Source organism: Calypte anna, chromosome 3, assembly GCF_003957555.1.
Source record: "Calypte anna isolate BGI_N300 chromosome 3, bCalAnn1_v1.p, whole genome shotgun sequence".
Taxonomy (NCBI): Eukaryota; Metazoa; Chordata; class Aves; order Apodiformes; family Trochilidae; genus Calypte; species Calypte anna.
Window position 1 is genome coordinate 106540928 of NC_044246.1, and position 20616 is coordinate 106561543.

The following is a 20616-nucleotide window of genomic DNA, read 5'->3' on the forward strand; positions in this document are numbered from 1 at the left end:
GCACTTCCTTAGACTGTAACATTTAAGTCACTCTCTCTGTGAGGGCCTGGGCTGGTACTATAAGGTTGGGTCCAGTTGCACCTAGGCTCTTCTCTCAGAAGGAGTTTAGAAATAGAGGGGGTCTGATCTGTGTTTCCCTGGATGCCCTATCTGGGTTTTGACAACAGGCTGCAGGAAGCTTCTCCTCAACATGGACAAATGCAAAGTCCAGTATCTGGATAGTAATAACTTCTTCCAATTACAGAAGCTGAGGAGTTTCTCCACAGAAAGGGAACGTGGAACCAGATGGACTGGGATCTGCACGATCCTGCTATCTAGCCATAGGTCAAGAGGCCCAGTTTCTTCTTGTCCCTCATGTTCATGAACGTCCCTTCAGATACACAAGTCATATAAGACACAATCAATTCAAAACAACTATTTCACACCAGGTCTGAGTGGGTGTAAATCTCTTCCTAGCCTATGGGCAAAAGCTGAATGAGGACAAATGAAACAGGCCCATGGTTTGCTTCTGAACAACAGCAGCTTTGTAACCATAATAAACAAACTTCAAGAACTACTTAATGGAGTAGTGGGTTACCCCAACCATTTTTCTAACCAATCAGATTGATTTTTTTCTATTAAACAGATTGCTTCAGGCTGTGAGCTCCTTTGCCAATTGCTAGCCTGCAGAGAATTTTAATGACTTAGTCATAAACCACTCCAAAAATGGGTTATGTAATGGAAACGCTAAGGGACTCTTAACTAGAGTGAGTGTTGTATTATTCTGCAATAATAATAATAAACAATAATAATAATATGAATAAAAATAAAAAATTTTTATGTGAACACATAAAAGGTCATTTATAGAAATACTGTACAAATATTTAACATTTCAAAATACCTCATTTTTTCACAGTTATGGTGATGCTACAAACTTTATGGACTCTTCCAAAACCTTTGGATCTCAATGTGTTTTCATGGAGGTTAAGGATTTGTGCTGGAAGGCCTCTGGTCCTGAAACTACTGTCTAATTAAAAGTTTCTTAACATATACCCCTTAGTGAGGAACTAAAAGATTTGAAGTTGCAGGATGTCTGAAAAATCCCCAAGTACAAATCAATATAAAATGCAGCCTATTTAATAAATTAGGAATCTAAAAAAAAAAAAAAAAAAATCAGTTAATACGCAATATCAAAACGGTAATCTTTTATAAAGCAGCTTCTGCATGTCCCTAGGCTATAAAACTACTCCCTGGCTTCCCACTGTGTGGAAGTTTCCATCAGAATTTCATGTTGGAATATACGTTAACACATTCTTATATATATATATATATATATATATATATATATATTGGTAATGTCTGTTTAATTCTGCCTGTCACAACTTAGAATGAATATTTTTTTCTTTTCCAATAAACCAGTTGAAAAAAAGGGGAAAGATATTGAATGGTTCATAAATATATAATATTTCCCATTTGTTATATTCTGCAATCAGAGGCAGCAGCTTTAAACTTGCATATCAGTGCATAATTCCACAAACTTAAAAAATTGATCTGCCAATGTCTTCCCTCTAGCAATCTTTTAATTAAATGAACTTCACTCACCTTACTGCTACACTCTTCTAGGTTGATTTTATGCTGCAATTTGATGCATTTTTCAGTGCAGTTTTTGGTTGTTGTTTTTAAACCATAAAGGTTGTTTCATAAACAAGTGTTTAATAATGTATACCAGGTGACTGAACATAGATCAATGCCAATTATTTATTCACAATAAAGAACTTGGAAATAATGAGATCCTTTTGTATTCTTGCCAGCCAAAGCCAAGAGAAGGCCCAGTTCTCAGTCACAGTAAAACAAATTGCACTTTTCATTTGGAGAAAACTGCTAATTTATAGCAACAAGGAGGTTTGCTTTGAGAACACTTTTTTCCCTTTTACTCTTATATAAGAATGGAATTTTTAGGGGTGGTAGTTCTGTTTAACTATGTCAGTAGAATAGTAGGTGATTCAACACAGAAAGCCATGATAACATCAGTAAGAACCTAAAATGTTTTGGATTCCTTTTTATTAGTTTCTGAGAAATGTATCTGGCCAAGAACACCTAACAGCTTAGTTTTCAAAAGTACAGGGTGAACTACAGCTTAAAAGACTGGAAAATCTGTAGCTTCAGTGGATGAGGATACAGAACCTAACAATTAATAAATGTAGCAAGAATGTCACAGAGAAATGTGCAGATCTCCCAGACTGCTGCCAGACATGACTGCAATTGCAACACTAACCTGGGCTTCAGGAATCAATGTGTGGGGATCTGAAAAATTAAAACCAGAAAAATACTGAGGAAGTTTTTCCCTTCACTGCCTGCACCCAGGCCACTGCTCATCCCATCACTGCCAGGGAGTCTCCAGTAAACCCAGATCACTGGGGAGCCCTCCTGGCTTCATTGCCCTAGGGAGTAGGGTAGGAAGTGTGGGAAAGTTAAGAGTACCTTAGCTTTCCTATTACAGTCAGCTGTCAAGTGAAGAAACAGGAATTCCAGCTGACTTCATGCCTCACTAGCTCCTTACTGGCCTCATTTTTTTCTTGTGATCAGCCTTGTCTGTACAAGGAACCTCAAGAGCAGAGGAAGACCATGATGCTTTCCTTTTCCTCTGTGGTTTCAAAACCTGCATAAGAAAAACATAAAGCTGGAAGACAGCATCAGGAACTGAATTTCTCTTCCTGATGTATATTATAATGCTGCCTAAAATTCTACCAGAATCCAGAGGATATTTATTTTTCTAAGCATTCCACATGCTTGCAAATAGAAGCACCAAAAGCTAAATGCACCTGCCAGCGGTTTTCAATGCCCATAGAAAATATTGCTCTATTTCCCCTTCCCCTGCCCAAAAGCCATTGCTACTAAACCATTTGCAATACTGCTAAGGAATTATAACTGCAGAATCAGACATTACATGACAGCTGTTTGAGCAGAAATACTAATTGCTTTCATATTTAATTAGCTATTGTTTAAATTAAAAATACCAACAAAACAGTCACAGCAGGATCATTTTAACAGGAGGTTTATTGGTCCAGGCACTAGCTCAAAGAGCAGCAGGCATTGGATTCATGCACCAGCTCTCTTTAGTCCTGAGAAACTGCCAGTACATTCATCACTCAACAGCTGCTGGTTCGTCCCACTGGCCTGATCTTCTTCCTAATAGTCTTTTTCCTCCTGAAAAGGCAGAAACTAAATGATGTCATTTAAAGCAGGGGAAAATGATCTCACCTATCCTTAGACGTTAATAATAGAGATGCCTACAATCCCCTTTTTTAGTATTAGCCCCACTTATGCAGCCTAAAAGTATTTTTGATGCCAGAGAGTATCATGTCCACAGTGCCCAGAGCTGCCCACTGCCTGCTTACACATATTAGAGCGTTTGGCCCTAGAACAATGTGATTATTTGTTTAAGTTTCTTTCCAGTTCAATGTGACAGAAATGACACAGTAGCTGTGTCAGAGGGGAATGGGTTTTTTTGTTTGATTGGTTTTTTTTAATGTCAGGAGGATAACATCCCAAGGTGATTTGGGGCTTGTCCTGTTGGAGTTGGGAGCTAGGTCCACTGCAGTCTCATGGATATGAAATTGTCTTACCATCCACAGATAGACCTTGAATGTCACTTTGGATAACAACAAGCTCAGGTGGAAGGAAATTTAACTGGTTTGGATGAAGAAGGCAATAGGTTCTGAGATCAAAGTGGAAAGGTGAGTTGTTTGAATGTGTAGATGAATACTTGTAGTGTACTTACTCACTCCTTCCAAAGGTCCACTACAGGTTTAGGTACTACAGCCTATTTTCTCTATTCACTTTAAAGAGAGTAGGCTAGGTTAGGTAACTATGCCACAAAAATAAAAATTTTGGCAGGATAAATATCAAGCACTGTGCCATATAAAAGACTGGCTTCAGACGCTGTCATTCTCTGAAAATTTCAGCCTTCCCCCAAATCCCATCTTCTCAATAGGAACACTGCAATACTCACTCCAGGACCCAGGAGAGATGCAAAACTGATGCAAATGTTGTGCAGGACCCCAGTGTACAGTGTGGGTGTGCCAGTGGCAAGTCAGTCTAAGGGGTTGTTTCTCTGAATGGGGAGATTCTTGATTATTATGTGCTAGAGATATCACCAGAAGGCAGTTGTGGCATTTTTCAATTTAATGTAGTGCAACACAATGACTGTCATTCCCATCTTCTTCCTAGTGACATTTACAGAAGTTGTTATTAATATATTTCCAACTGCTTTGCCAGCTGCATGACCATTCACTTTGCTGATTCTCAAAGACGCTGCCAGGTTTTTTGCAGGTACAGCTATTTACTTAAATAAATATTTGTGTGAATTTTCATGTGAGATTCCCTTTCTGCTGATATTCATGAAAAGAAAATTTTCTCACACAAATATACATGAAAATCAAATATTTAACTGTTGCAAACACTGCCAAGGAAAATTTTGTTTAAAATGTGTGCAAATATTCATGACAAATGTTTTGTGATATTCACTCTGCTCTGAATAATTAACAATGCTTAAACTGCAACACATGTAACAAAACCTATTAGTTCTAATAAGTCAATATAGTGGAATTAATCAGGTTTTCATTTAAGCAAATGTATTACAAGCTAAATTGTTTCATAAGCTGTCAAATGCATAGAAGCACAAAAGTTTGCATCATTTTTAACTAACAAGTACCAGGGTGGCATGTGATCTTCAGGGTTTGGTTTGGGTTCTGACTGGGAACCAACCCTGCTTACATGCATGGGCAGTGGTGCTTGGCAAGGGACTTTGTGGTGGGATCCCTCTCTCCTGACCTCAGCTGTATGGAAAATAAAGGTGGGAATGAGTTGCTTCAAACTTCCTGTAAAATAAGTGGAAGCTGCAGAAACACTTAGTTTTCCCCAGGACAGCCTTCTATGACAGGTGGAGTGAATTGCAGTCTGGAGGTTCCTGTCACTCTCCATTAAGTATAAGAGGAGCCTTAGCAGCTCATTTAGGGTAGACACCTACAAGACAGATAGAATTAGGTGATATGAATCTCTTCCATTACAGATCCCAAACAAAAAACTGTGATTAGGTGAAATGAACTCACCTCTAGTTGGCATTTCCAAGAGACTGTAAGGGAATTGCATGTCCTACTGAAAAGAGTTTTCATTAGAAGTCCCTAACTTGGTTATTATGTGGAGCATTTCTTTGCCTGCAAAAATACGTCAACCCCTTTGCCTCGACCAGGATTTTAGTATGAAGGTCAAAATAAATGAAATATTTATTCAAATTCAGCTTTTGACTGAAATGTGTGCATAAGCATTGGAAAGGTTTTCTTTCAAAAAACAAGTTTCTAGCCTTCATGGTTGAAAAAAATTTGAAAATGCATTTCAAGTGTCTCTCAATACGTGAAGTAAGAATAAAAAAAAAGTACCTGAAAGAAAAGAGAAAAAGGGAAGTAACTTGAAAGGTTCCTATTCTCATGATCTTTAAGCCACCTTCATGACTTTTGCGGAGCTGACCCATGGTGTTTTAGCACTTACAGTTTGAATTAATAAGATAAAAATACACTTGCCGTCCTCACTAGGGTTTGTGAGGATGCATTTATTTTCCTGAGGCAAAATATATGTGCATTATATTATTAATATGAGAAGTATAATAGGCAGAATCAAGGAAAAGCTCAGGCAGTGATGCATGACTCTGTGTTGAATGCACATACTGTAAATCACAAAGTCCATGAACACAGTACACGAAAGAAAGCAAATGCAAAACAATTTTCCCTGTACTGCATTATCATTATCATGTGAATGTTTCATTTGGGAATGCAAACATTAATACGAAGTGAGCTTTTCTCTATTCAGCCCACAAACACCATGTTGTTTAAAATATACATTAGTTGGCAAGGGAACAAATACATGATGTTGGAGAAAAGCAGTGTGGAAACATGCTCCTTGCTAGCTGTTGAGGAAAATTGTGTCCCTCTGAGTCATGTCAGCAAGACACAGGATGATATGCAGATTTCCAGCTACTGTTTTGGGAAAGGTTCTGACAGCATCTAGTTAGATTTCAGATCACACTGGAAAATTGTCTGCTCTGGGTGTGATCCTGGCAACGCCAGCCCAATTGTGCCTGCTCCACCTAAGCATGCCACACATTGAGCATCTGGCATAATTATCATCCTCTTTCTTGGCATACTAGAGACATATGCATCCACATTGTACTTGTCTTCTCACTGGACAAAGTGCAGATAAAGCATAAGTTTTAGCCTCTCGCTGATGTGATTCCTAACCAGCCATAGTAAGGTCTCATGCATCTGTGGACAGATGCAGATTTCAAGGTGGCTAATCCGAAGACTCCTTTATTTTAAATGGAATGCTGTCTGGTTTCTGATTTTTAAAATAGCATGTCAAAAGTTTTCAGTTGCTGTACCAGTGAGCATATATCTGCATGACCAGAAAGATGAGTTGGTTACCTATATTTTATACATTTTCTGCATACTTTTGGTGTTACATTAAACTTCAAAATGTATTCTGAGTTTCTTTTTTTTTCAAATTAATTTCAAAGTTTGCCATCAGCAAGATTTCAAGTCAGCGTAGTGTTAACTAATTTGTTTTTTATCAAGGTCTTTATTAACAAAAAAATCCCCTGATTATTACAGTTCTCTGACTTTTTGATAATTTCCCTTGCAAGTAGTCACATAATGCCTGAATACTTTTCACTGAAATATTGTTGAGCCAAAAGAGCTTATAAGGCCTGTAATTAACTCCCAAATAATACCAAAGTAATAGGATGTTTTAAATACTAAGAGTCAGAAATGGATCTGTGCCCTGTTCGAGAGACCCATGGCACTGAGCAGAGAATTAGAGCTGAGGCTCACCTGCCTTTCCTTCCTGTTCTTCACCCTTACAGCTGCAACATTTTCAGTGCAATGCAACTTACATTTTCCAGTGCTTTTCCTGACTGCACTATGGGATACTTAACACATTCAAATGACCACAAGCTATTCAGTCTTGATGGGCAAGATGAAGCACAGTGATGCCTCCTCAAACTTACTTCCTTTCCAATTACAAAAATAAATTAGCTGAACCTAACAGCACAAACCTGAGAAATGGATATTGCGAAGAAGAGAGTACCTTCAAGCTGGGCTGAGAGTGATAATAATCTAGCTCATAATTAAGAGGAAAAATATGCTTCAGTATTAAAAGAGCCATTGCTTCATTTGCAGTTGATAGGAAGAGAGTGAACTCATTACAACAGCAGTGTAAAGCTTTTCATACAAGTGCCATAAAAAGACATTACAAATATAAGTTAATTAGCCACATAGCATGCCTTGATGACAAGAAATTTCTGTCATAATGCATTTTATGGAGAGATAAGAAAAGTCAGACTTTGCTCAAATGTGGAAAAGTACTGCAGGTTGAGGAATATAAATCAGTATTTCTGCTTCACCTTGAAGTCATAAGGGTTCATTGCCCCACTTGCACTGTATGAAAGGTCAGGTGTCCTCAATAGCTTGCTTATCAAAATGTGTTTTAAACATTGTTCTGAAGTAGCAACTAAATCTCTTCATGGACCTTCAATGGCTACTATGTTACCAGAGGTGGGATAGACACCTGAGAAAAAGCAAGAGCTTCACTTTACTCCACTTGCTCCCATCTACTGAGATCACACTGTGCACATGAAGTTATAGAGAAAACAGAAGGGTAGTGAAGGGCAGGTTGGTCAGGAGCAACACACTGTCATTGAGGGTAGCCATCAGCAACCTCTGAGAACATTCTAGGTGTAAAACACCTTGTTTCTTAAGGAGTTCACATCAAATAATCTTCACAGAAAGGGATTTATTTAACCAGTAGAAATAACCACAAGCTGATTTTTGACTGTTATAGGATCTCTTTCTTCAGCTTTCATCACTGCTTCTTTGGAGCAATTAGACCCAGGAAACAGTATTAAGTACAAAATGAAAGCCTGAGGCAAAAGTTCAAATGCAGACTGGAACTCGGAAATGTTTAAGGTTATTTCTTTTGTCTGCTTTTAACATATTCTGCCATACCCAGCAGACTATATTCCTTTTAAAGCTGAGGTTTTGAATATTAAAATGTAAAGTTTCCCCTTTTCAAAACATGGATGACATTTTCAAAAGTCCTTCCTCCACAGCTGCTTCTGTATTCTTTAAAGCAAACAAAGCAAAAAAATCAAATAATGAAATTTGAGAGAAAAGGCAGAGAACAATAGAGAGAGAAAATATTTTATTCCATTTATGACCAGTTCTGAACTACTTGTTCCTGTCTCATACTCTGCGAAAATGACCAGCTGGTAATAGTTATTAAGAACATTATATGGTTGGTTCATAAACTTACTGTTCTTCAGAACACGTTATGGACATGAGAAACTATTGTAACTCAAAACTTTATTTCCCAGAAAGGATAATAACTTTTAATATGATTTCTCAGCAATTTTTCCTGTTTTACAGAAATGATAAGACCATGATCCATTAGCACCAAGGCTGTGTATTGTAAGTAGAAGTCATTCTATTTCTTGCTAGATTTCCTATTTACCTATTTCCTAATCTAACTAGTTAAAAGTAGTTCCCTATCTGATCAAGCTTTTGGTAGAAAATTCTCATTTTTATAAGTCAAAAAGAAATGCTAAACAGAAATATTTCCATTAACTCCTGTAAGCAATCACCAAATCTTTAGTGGAAGAAGCATTCTTAAAACACTGCAAACAATTCTTAATACGTTACCAGGAGAAAAAAAAAGAAGAAATAATAATAAAAAAAAACCAAACCACAAAAAAAACTAAAAAAGAAAAAAGAAAAAAAGAAACCATGCTAAATGAGCCTGAAACTTTTAGGTACTAGCCGGGCCGATATTATCTATATAATAGGTTATATAATAGGTTAATAACATGACTGCTAATCACTGCTTGGGTTAATGCAAGTCACAAAAGGCAATGAATTCACAGACCATAAAATAAATGTTTGCAAAGCCTGATCTCTGCCTGGATCTAGAGCGTGTAAATAATCCCTTATCCTCATAATCACTGGAGTTCACCAAAGGGTACCAAGGGAAATGAAATGGGAATGGGAATGAAACTAATCTATTGATGTGACTCTGAACTGAGGAGAAGGAGCTGAGGCAGAACTTTGAAGTGTCATAGTTCGGCGCAGAGCTTTGGTGGTGGATCAAGCATAGCTGGGCATGCACTCCAAAAAAATTAACAGCTTAGCATCTTCCTTAGCTTAAAGTTTTCCTGTGTGTTTTCTCAGGGTAAGCAGTCATTTTCAGAACCTTCCCACCTTTAATTTGTTTCATAACCACTGACTTCACCAGACTCCTCTTTCCTCTGTTTCAGGTTCATTGCTTCTAACATTATATATATTTGCAAACTTCTCTGTTTCCCCCTCTTCCTTACTGTTTCATGGTTTATTTTGCTCAAAGATCAAGAAAAGAGTTCAGAAAACTTTCACTAGGACACACCCAAGAGGATGCTGTTTTTTCATTAGCTGCCTATTATCTGTCAGCCCTCTGTGACACAGACAATTAATGAGGAACGCTTGAGCTCAGAAACATCATGCACAGTGTTCAGACATTGTAACATCAGTTCATTCTGCAGTAACAGGGATCCTTAAGGTAAGGGTTTAAAACTTCCACAAAGCCAAACAATATTGGTAATTGTTTCAATGAAATGTAAACTTATTTCTAGGTCTTTTATAATCCTTCTCATTTCTCGTGATCTCCTCTTCCTTCACCTTTCTGTCTTTCAAGACTTTCATATGAGAACACAATAAAAATGCTCTGATGTCCCTTTTGGAAAATAAAAAGTATGATGAAAGCAGAGTACACATGCATGACATTTACTCCTAATATGAAGTTATTAGGCAATTCTGTGAAAAAAAGGAATTATAAAATTATTGATCAGAAATCAGCTGTATGGTCAAGATTTTAAGTTGGGAATTCATATCCCTAGGTATGAATTCTATTAGGAGGCAGATTATTTTAATTTAGCAGCAAATCTTATTAACAAGAACTATTAAAAAATAAATATTTATTTTATTTTTTTCTTGCTTTCCTTATATAAACTGCAATACCTTTTTTCATACATGGTAGTACTTTGAATGAAATATTACAGTAGATAGAAGCCTCTCACAGAGACGTTTTATCTAGCTCAGTTTTTTAATTAATGCACAATTTTTGTTTTGTTTGAACATTGAGGCCATTATACCAATATTACTCTCACATTGTAGTATCTTTCCATGCAGAATGCCCGAAAGCACTTTCTATATTTAAAAGCTTTTGCAATCACGCATCATAATACCCAAAGGCAGGGCTGAAATCAAGATTAAGGCACTTAAATTTAAGTGTTTACCTATGCAATGAATGTTTTGTTACCTAAAAAGATAAGTATAGTATCATTTTAGTTGCCTGATGGTGTCTTGTCTTCTCCTTCTCCAGAAGGACCAAACCTCTTGTAGCTCCTTTGTAATATCTGTCATATTTCTGGTGACCTTTTGAGTACCCCACAGCAAAACTAACCTGATGTCTGTCTATGATAGGAGCTGAATCACAGCATAGGTTTTTAGGCTCTCAGTGAAATCAGTTGAGATCTAAAGAACAGATCTTGATCTAACAGGTTTAGATCTAAAGATCTAAACATAAAGAATTTCTCTGGACCAGCTATGAGTGCCCAGTACTACTGCTCATGCTTAGGTATTGGATGGCATTTGAGAAGTTTTGAGGTGTCTCTCCTGACCCAGAATGGCATCTGGCACAGGCCCTCTGTGATCTGTGCCCACTCCAATATGATGTCTCAAACTCTACAGGCAGCTCAGCTGGCAGCAGGTGCATGTGTGGGCAATTTAAGAGAGTCTAGATGGCTACTGAAGGGTGAGCTGAGTCTGGTGGACTCCAGGGTGTCTGAGTCACTGCCAGCTCACACCAGGGCTGTTCCCAGCATGAAAAACAGATGCAGCTCTGCTGATTGAGTGGAAGAGGCTATGCAGACACTGATTACTCTTGAGAGCTGGCCTCAAGGCCAGGAAACAGTCCCTGGCACTACTGCCAGGCTCGTACAGGCATGGTCTGACTGGGTAGGCTGTTATTTTCAGTGTCTTTGCTTTATAGATCCTCTGTTGTATCAACAAGGTTGAGACAAGTTCACATTCATGAAAATTTATTATTAGGTTCCACACCTGATGTCATGTATCAGCTCTAAGGCTGAAACTTACTTATAATACTTGGAATTTACTGGATGGGCTTCCATCCAGTACAGTGGGCATTCCCATCATGTTTTGCCATAGTAACAACATAGTTTTCATCTCAATCTGCCCCAATTCCACCATTGGTTGTTCCTGCTTATGATGCAGAGGCACATTTTAATTAGCAGCAGGGGCTACACACTGAATGGTTGCTAAGCTTTATGCTTCTGTATTATTAGGACCCCTAAGGTAACCCAAATGCTACAACCAAATATATGGGGTGATTCTCATGCCGGTGGCTAATGCTTCCCATAGCAGCATTTGCAGAGAAAAAACTGTGAGAATAATGACAGGAGGATACCATCAGGAGAACAACAAGGGGAAAATGCTGCCACAGAGGCTCTGGAGCAATACTGATACAACAGTTTGGAGAGGCAGGGAACAGAGGTGCTATGGAAAAGGAGGCAGCAGAGCTGCCTGTGGGAAACCCTTAGAAGGATGAAAGGCCAAGGCACCTACCTGCAGCTCCTCCCTCAGCATCATCACAGATGATGCACTTCTAATTTTTAACTAAAGTGACACTGCAATCAGAATGGTGTAGTCTTTCTTCTTTATTTTAGAAATGAAAATTAGAAATTAGAAGGGCTGACAACATCCAAAAGTTTCACATTTTCTGGTATACATCACAGCCCTTGTTAGAAAGGTGGTTGCTGCCTAAATTCTGTGACTTTTCTCCTCCTAATACTGAGCACATTGTCTATTAGTATGATCATGTGAGACAGTTATGCTTTCTCTTAATGTCAGGCCCTTTATTTAGCCCCATACTCCATTCTTCTTCTGCCAAAACCTTGCCTGAATTTAAGTATTGACTATATTTGAGTTGCTCATAAGGAATGTCACAAGAAACAACTCAAATTTTGACCTGACAAAGATATCCATTTTTAGTCTGCTATAATTTCCTTATTTTGGTTTAAAAAAAAGTCTGAGAAAAAAGAATCAGCTGTTCTTCTCTCTGCTTGTTTTTAAAGGAATCAAGAAAATAAAGCAAAAGCAAAGAATCATTGCTCTGATACAGTAAATCTTTGATAATGAAATAGATGCTGATATATGGTAAGTAGAGGCTGAATACATTTGAAAAGCAAAAAAACAAAACCCAAAGATCCAAAGCAACAAAAGGTCTATGTATAAGCTAATGAATATAAAGCTACCTAAGTTTGCCACATCTTTCTGCATTAAATGTTTATCATCATGTAAGGAATGAATCACCCAAATATATTAAGAGTACTTGTTAGCTGGAGGCATCCTTATTTTTGGAAACAATGCATATGAGGAAATTGCATATGATCCGAGTTTTTATAGTTAGGGTCAGCATGCTCTCTTCATTCTAAGAGGGAAAATGAAAGAAATAGGATAGAGAATTCTTCACATGTCTGAAATGGAAGCAAAGAAGTGGATAAATGACAAGGTGTACTGATTTACTGCCATATGTCTCAAGGTCACTAGCTTTAGGACTGATGTAACTACTAACTAGCGCCAATATATTTCTTTCTCTTAATTTCTTTTACGTTTATAGATTTAATAATCTGATGCTTTGAGGCTTAAACTGGCAAGTGATTCATAATCTTACCATTTTGCTATCTATAATGGAGAGATAGACAAACCATAGTAACGAGCTGAGATTTACCGTGGGACAGAAAATCTGAGAAGAAGAAAAGTATTTCTTACATGTCCAGAATTACATCCATGTCTTATTTTGGATGGGTAAGTGAGCTGCTAGGGGCAAGCTCCAGCTTTCATCTAACCCCTTCAGATACTGGAAGACCATTATAAGGTCTCCCAGGAGCTTTATCTTCTCCAGACTGAACAACTGTAGTGAGATAGGACCAGGTGCCCTGAGTTACTGATGAGTGGGTGTGGGTTCACCTGTGTCTGGCCTCCCTCCTGAGCATGTGCAGAAGCAGGGGGCCAATAAGAGAGCAGCTGACACCCATGGAGACAGCTCTCACTCTTCAGTAAGCATGGAGAAGCCCACAGTTCAAGGAGCCCCAGGAGCAGGCAAGAAGGGGTAGATCCCGGAGCCCCAGGAACAGCCCTAGGACATCGTCCAGGAATGGGCTAAGCCCCGAGGCCTCAGGATCAGCCCTAGGAGCAAGAAGGGCTCCTTCCGCTTCATCTGGTGGAGAATGCGGGCAACCTGCAGAAAACCTAGCTGGCACAGAAACTGCAAGAACATTCTCCCTGTAAGGTATGATCAACAAGCTCTCTGGACAGGAAACCCCAGAGCAGAGGGGAAAATCCCATGAGGAAGGGTTAAATCCCGAGGCCCATGAGGAAAGAAACCCCGGAACAGAGGGAAACCAAGCCAGAAGAGCAGATACAGGAGGGAGAATAATAACTAGAAGAACAACTTGCAGAGACTCTGTGAAAAGTGCCTGGTGCAACTTGCAGAGACTTTGTGAAATATGCCTAGGCTAAGCCCTTGAGCAGAGGGAAATCCCATGAGGAAGGGTTAAATCCCGAGGCCCATGAGGAAAGAAACCCCGGAATAGAGGGCAAGTGCCTGGGACAATTTGCAGAGACTTTGTGAAGAGTGCTCAGACAGCTTGCGGAGACTTTGCCAGAAAGGGGCTGACATCGAGCGAATATATGGGTATGCTTAATTCCCCTTAAAGAAGGTTGAAAGAAAGAAGGTTGAGAATTCTCCCCAAAATACGTGTAAGGGTTGAGAATTCTCCCTAAAAATATATGTAAAATAAGTTATATGTTATATGTAAGTTATATGTTTAAATCTTGTAAGTTATATTTTTGTGTAAAAATCCTGTATGTCTATGTCTAAATCCTGTATAAGTGTGTTTTGTACTGCCCCTCGGCGCCCCCTTGATGCTCTTAGCTGAGTGTCCTGCGGGGCCCGAAGAAAAATCCTGTAAGTGTATTCTTGTGTATAAAAAATCGTGCTATGTAAATATGTAAATGTCTATGTAAATGTCTGTGTACTATGTAAATGTCTGTGTAAAAAAAAAAAAAAAAAAAAAAAAAAAAAAAAAGGGGGAAATGTAGTGAGATAGGACCAGGTGCCCTGAGTTACTGATGAGTGGGTGTGGGTTCACCTGTGTCTGGCCTCCCTCCTGAGCATGTGCAGAAGCAGGGGGCCAATAAGAGAGCAGCTGACACCCATGGAGACAGCTCTCACTCTTCAGTAAGCATGGAGAAGCCCACAGTTCAAGGAGCCCCAGGAGCAGGCAAGAAGGGGTAGATCCCGGAGCCCCAGGAACAGCCCTAGGACATCGTCCAGGAATGGGCTAAGCCCCGAGGCCTCAGGATCAGCCCTAGGAGCAAGAAGGGCTCCTTCCGCTTCAAACAACCCCAATTCTCTCAGCCTGTCTTCATAGGAGAGGTAGTCCAGACCTTGGATTTTCTTCGTTGCCCTCCTCTGTTCTCACTCCAACTGTTTTATGGTCTTCTTGTGTTGAGGGCTCCAGAAATGGACACAGTACTCCAGGTGGGATCTCATGAGAGTGGAGTAGAGGAGAAGAATTACCTCCCTTTCCCTGCTGACCATGTGCTTCTTTTGATGCAGTACAGGACACTGTTGGCTTTCTGGTTTGCAAGTGCACATTGCCAGCTCATGTGGAGCTTCTCATTAATCAACACCCACAAGTCCTTTTTCTCAGGGTTAGAGAGGGACCTTTTACAAGGGCATGTAGCAATAGAGCAAGCAGGAAAGGGTTTAAGCTGAAAAAGTGGAGATTTAGGTTATAAGGAAGAAATTCTTTACTTTGAGGGAGGTAGGATACTGGCATAGATTACTCAGAGATGTTGTGGATATCCTCCCCTGGAAGTGTTTAAGGCCAGGCTGGTCTAGTTGGAACAAGAATATCTTTAAGGTTCCTTCCAACTCAAACTACTCTGTGGTTCTGTCATTCATTGCTTATGGTAAATAAAATGGCTACTGATTATCTTTGTAGTATTCCCTCATGTTTGCAAAGTGTTAACTTCATAATCACATCAGAAAACAAATTACAACAGGCAAAAATAACCTGGCACATTTGTGAGTAGTGTGTGAATGAATCCCCAAGGAGAAGCATAAATCTGTAAAGCTGACTTTAGGTTGGTGTTTGGGTCATGGTTCCTGAATTCTCTGCACTGTAAAAGCAGAAGGTCTCACAGCTTTAAAACTGTGTAAATAGCATGTATATATCTCAGATGTGCTACTCATCTGAGGAACTCATTTACTCTCAGATGCATTCAGCACTGTCCAGATGGGGTAATATGTTCTGCTTCATTAATTAAAGGAATACTGTTAACATAAAAATCATACTTCATTCTAAAATGTTTTAACCACTATAATATAAAATAGTACCTTTCACTGCCACTTATTGGAAGAGATTAGGAATTCTGCCTTCCTTCCCCTCATCTCTATACTTGGCAAGGACTATTTGTACCAAGACTGATCAGATATTTTCTGTTGCAACTGTGTTTTCACAGATTTGTTTGTTAAAAAAAGCAAAGTTTGATTTAAATTTTGTAACAAATCTCTTTAAGAACAGTGAGTGTTCTTAGAAAATGAAATGTCTATTTGCATGTTACGTGACGTTCCTCTGAAAAAGAAAGTATGTGCAAAATTTTCAACTTGCTCTTTATAGCATAGACACAGTTCTGTGGGCACCTTTTGTATAGTCACTCATGCTGTCAGTATCATCCTCCAGTGACTTTGTCTTTCACACAGCAATAGAGGAAAAGAAATACGATTTAAAGATAGGAAAATGTGAATGCAAAAATGTAACTCTGGCAGGATGTCTCAAGGTAAATGCATCAGCAGAAACTGCATTTAACTTCCTTTAAATTGACTAGATTTCAAGTTGAAAGTTTCCCATTAGTGCTTGAAATTAATGTGTCATTCAGTTTTCAAATGACAAAATACCATATAGCTAAGGAAAAAAGATGCAAGGAAGGGGTATGAAAAGAAAGAACAAAAGCCACCACTCCACAATGACTTCTGAGACAGTGAATCAGGCTGCCAGCTGTCAGGCTGTGTGACCCTTGGTTCCCAGGATTCAAGAAGAGGGATAGTGCTTCAGTTTGACATTTGTGTTAAGAGCAAAAAAAGCCAAGTCCAAAGATACCCACAGAACTCTCCATTCATCTTGGAAATATACCTCTTGTTAGGGTGTTCCTGGGGGACATTGCAACTGGATTAACATGCAGGGAAATGAGTGTTAATTAACTTTCCATACAAGCTGAAAATTATATTCTTGTCTTGTAAGGGTTTTTTTTTCCTTAGCTCCATTGATTCTCACTAAAAACACAACAAAACTGTGAAAAATCATCTTAAAAATGATTTAAGTTAAAGAAAGAAATTTTAAATCAATTTAAATTATATAAATTAAGATTTTAAAATTTAAAGTAAAATTTAAAAATTAATTTAATTTTAAATTAAAGAAGGGAAAGCAATAATGCACACAAAAGAAGAAATTCTTCAAATAATGTTAGGATTGGCCAACTGGCTCATGTTATGCATAAAAATATAGTCTGGTACATACCAAAATATCGTTTTCTTAATATAGAGATAACAAAATACTTTGCACTCTTACATCATACATATTTACTTGATCAAAAGTGGGGAGCTCATATGAGGACCATTAAGTCAGCAGTCCAATTTTCTGCTCAGTTTTTTGATGTGATCCAGAAGTACCTTTCTTTAAATTGGTGACATTTCATTATTTAAAGCTGGAGAGAGAGAAACATCAAATAACCCCAGGGTAATAGCTTTAACCTGGAAGAGGGTAGATTGAACCATGCAACAGTGGTTCAAGGGTTGGACTCGATGATCTCTGAGGTCCCTTCCAACCCAGCCAATTCTATGATTCTGTGATTCTATGATTTATGTTTGACATTCGGAAGAAATTCTTTTGTGTGAGAGTGGTGAGAGACTGGCACAGGTTGCTCAGAGATTGTGAGGTTGTGGGATTCCAGGGATGCCACATCCCTGGAAATTTTCAAGGACAGTTAGATTCAAGGAACAACATGGCAGGGCCAGTGTCTGCTGTACCTGCCCATGTCAAGGGGGGGTAGACCTAGATGATCTTTAAGGTGTGTTCCAAACCAAATCATTCCCTGTTTCTATGAGTCTTTTATCTCTGCGCTAGTTTTCTCCCAGATAAGATATATTTGTGTCATTGTGATTTGAAAAAACACTTGCAAAATACAAAGTTTAGTGAATTAATAAAGAAAGACATGGTAAATTACACTATATATTGTACTAGACACTGGACAACCACAGTTCAAGTTTGTTCAAATTTTATTATCACACATTTAAATACATGCTGTAGCCTAAGTTTTTTAGAATAAGAACAATAGATAAATACAAAGTAGAGATATAATTAAAAATAAAAAATTTTAAAAGTAGATAAAGTACACTAAATGGATTAAGTGATATTACATGAGACTATGCTCCAGGGGTAAGATCTTGCAATGTCACACATCAACCTCCATACTTGAGAAGAATGGTAAAAGAGAGGAATTATTTAGATTATTTTGGAACATTTTATACATGTGTCCACCTTTTTCTAAATAATGGCATGACCTTTGCCATAATGAATATACGAAAATTCAGAATCTTGGGTATTGAAAATAATATTATTTATTTATGTTTGATTGACAGGTGAACTGGGTCTTAAGGGGACTAAAGAAACTGCAGATGATAAAGAATCATATCCCACAGAGCTTAATACATTTGTTTTTTGTTTTATCTCTGGTTTTAATCTTCTAATTTTAAGCATTAGCTTCAGCAATTTGTTTGACATGGTATTATTCAGGGAAGAGGTTTATTCTCTGTAATGACCCTCATATCAACAGTCTGAAGGGTAGAGAGAAATGTAAAATCCCCTTTAAAGTGGTCTCTTTGCTAAGTGCAATATTTGTTTTGGATGAGATATGTCATATATGTCATATGCAGCACTGTCTGTCTGATGTGTCTTGTCACATTGCTACCTCTATCATGTGGCACATTATGTAAGGTCATGCTACTTTTGCTAACAAGACACGAAACCAGCAGTGAACTGCTTGCCAGAGACTCCTCCTTTACTGTGTCTTGCAAGGAAGAGCAAATCAAGAGCTGCAGCATCAAACTACCAAGTCACCTGAAGAAAAAGAAGTCAATTACCCACTGCTCTAAGGGCAACAGTCAATAGATTTTGAAAGCTGGTTTAGAGCCCATCACAGCATTACTTTTAGAAAAACTACCCTTTCATTAGAAACAGATTAAAGTATACACAAAGTAGAAGAAGAGTGTCTCCTCCAATGAGTTTACTATTTGCAGCTCTTATTCCTGACTATACTCAGGGCATCAAGCACCACATACCAGATTACCACGCTTGAGATGGAGTATATATATGGGGTTTTTTTCCTCTTTCTTAAACTTCCATTGCTCAGGACTAAATACATTTCAATTGTACTGTATTATTGTAAATGAAAGGAGAACAAAGCACATGTCTTTGCTTTCTACTTGTAGCATTTAAGCTACAAGTATGAATAGCAACAGTACCAAAATTGTTACTTGGTATGCAAAGCAGAAAGAAAAAAGCCCTGCATGAAGATCTTAAAGAGAGCAGTTATTGTGGATCAGTGTAGGGAAGATATATTTCCACATTCATGATCCAACTAATACAGCACTAATAATGACTTTTGTTATTTGAGTCATATTGCTTTTCAGCAGGATGCTTGGTACTTTTCCTTTAATTTTGTGTAATTTCCTACAATTTTGTGTAATTATAGGGATTTTGAATTCTACCATGATATCCTTAGCAGGAAATTTCCAGAATCTCCTCTGTGATCTGTAACTGAAAATACTAGAACTGCTAGTCGATGGAGTTTTACTGGTCCTGTGTATAAAACAAAGTTAATTGAATTATCTCAGCTGTTCAGAGCCTATTCCCAAGTTATGGTTGGCTAACCACTAGGCCTTTTGTAGACAAGGGAGAAATAAACCCCAGCATCCATGCACAGGAAGACAGCTACCAGAAAAGTAGCTGTGCAAAAAAGGAGGTTGAGGTCCTGGTGGACAAAAATTTGAACATAAATCAGCAATGCATCCTCACAACAGAAAAAGCCAAAAGCATCCTGGGTTGTATTTGTAGGATTGTTGCCAGAAGCTTGAAGGAGTGATGCTTCCTTTCTACTCAGCACCAGAGATGAGATGCCACACACGGAGAACTGTGTCCAGTTCTGGGCTCCACGGTTCAAGAAAGTAACAGTTACTGGAGTGAATCTATCATGGGGCCACAAAGGTGATTAAGAGACTGAAACATCTTTCATATGAGGAGAGACTGAGAGATCTGGGACTGTTTAACCTGAAGAGCATGAAGTTTGGGGGGATCTTTTCAATGTTTTTAAGCGTTTGATGGGGGTCGAATGAAGTAGAGGGAGCAAGACCCTTCTCAATAATACCTACTGACAGGACAAGACACAATAGGCACAAATTAAAACCCAGAAAATCCCACCTGAACACGAGAAAGCATTTTTTTGGTTTACTGTGAGGTTGATCAAGCACTCAGTCAGGTAGCCCTGGGAGATTGTGAAGGCTCTGTCCTTGCAGACATGCTTGGAGATGGGAAAACCTCACTGGACACAGTGATGGGTAAAATGCTCTTGTTGACCCCTACTTGAGCAGGAGAGAATGTGGAGTGGAAGATCTCACCAGGTCCATTCCAAAATCAACCATTCTGTGATTCTGAGATCTTCGTGTAGCAGTCACTCATCATGTTACATTCCTTCCAGTCTTTACCAAAGCACACTAGCAGTTTTCTACTGAGGTTGTTTTCTCAATGATTTTTAATGAGAAAAAAAAGAGAAGAGAGAGGAGCAAAGGCATTGGAGTAACTCCTAAACAAGCAGCGAACAGAAACAGGTTGAACTCCTGCTTGGAAGTTCAGCAGAGCTTCCAGACCTTGTCCTGGCATCTGCCAGAGATTTAATAGCTAGACAAGTTGCAGTTAAAGTTTTTCAAACCTGACAGCCATATAATGAGAAGAGTGTATGTAATGTGCCCTCATTAGATCACATCACCTTGAGCTGCATCAGCACAATCAGAGCTGTGAATGGCTACTGGGGCAGCAGGAAGCAGATGTTGAACTCAATCACAGGACAGAGACTGACAAACAAGATGTGATATTACAGATTTCACTCTGCCTGATGGAGGATGAAGAAAACTAAGGCTGAAGTATAGATCTATAGTTCAAATAGATTGTTGGAAAACTGTGAATCATGAAAGTATGTTTCCCTGTCATCAAAATGAGGAGAATGTAGAAAAAGTAACTGAAAGTAAATCTGCTGAAGTGCCTTTTTCCATCGAAGATTGACAGGCTTTGTGGGGTAGGATGATGTTATTATTCAGAGAAGGGTATTGTGCATGATTCTATCAGGGCTTTGTAAGAAAAGC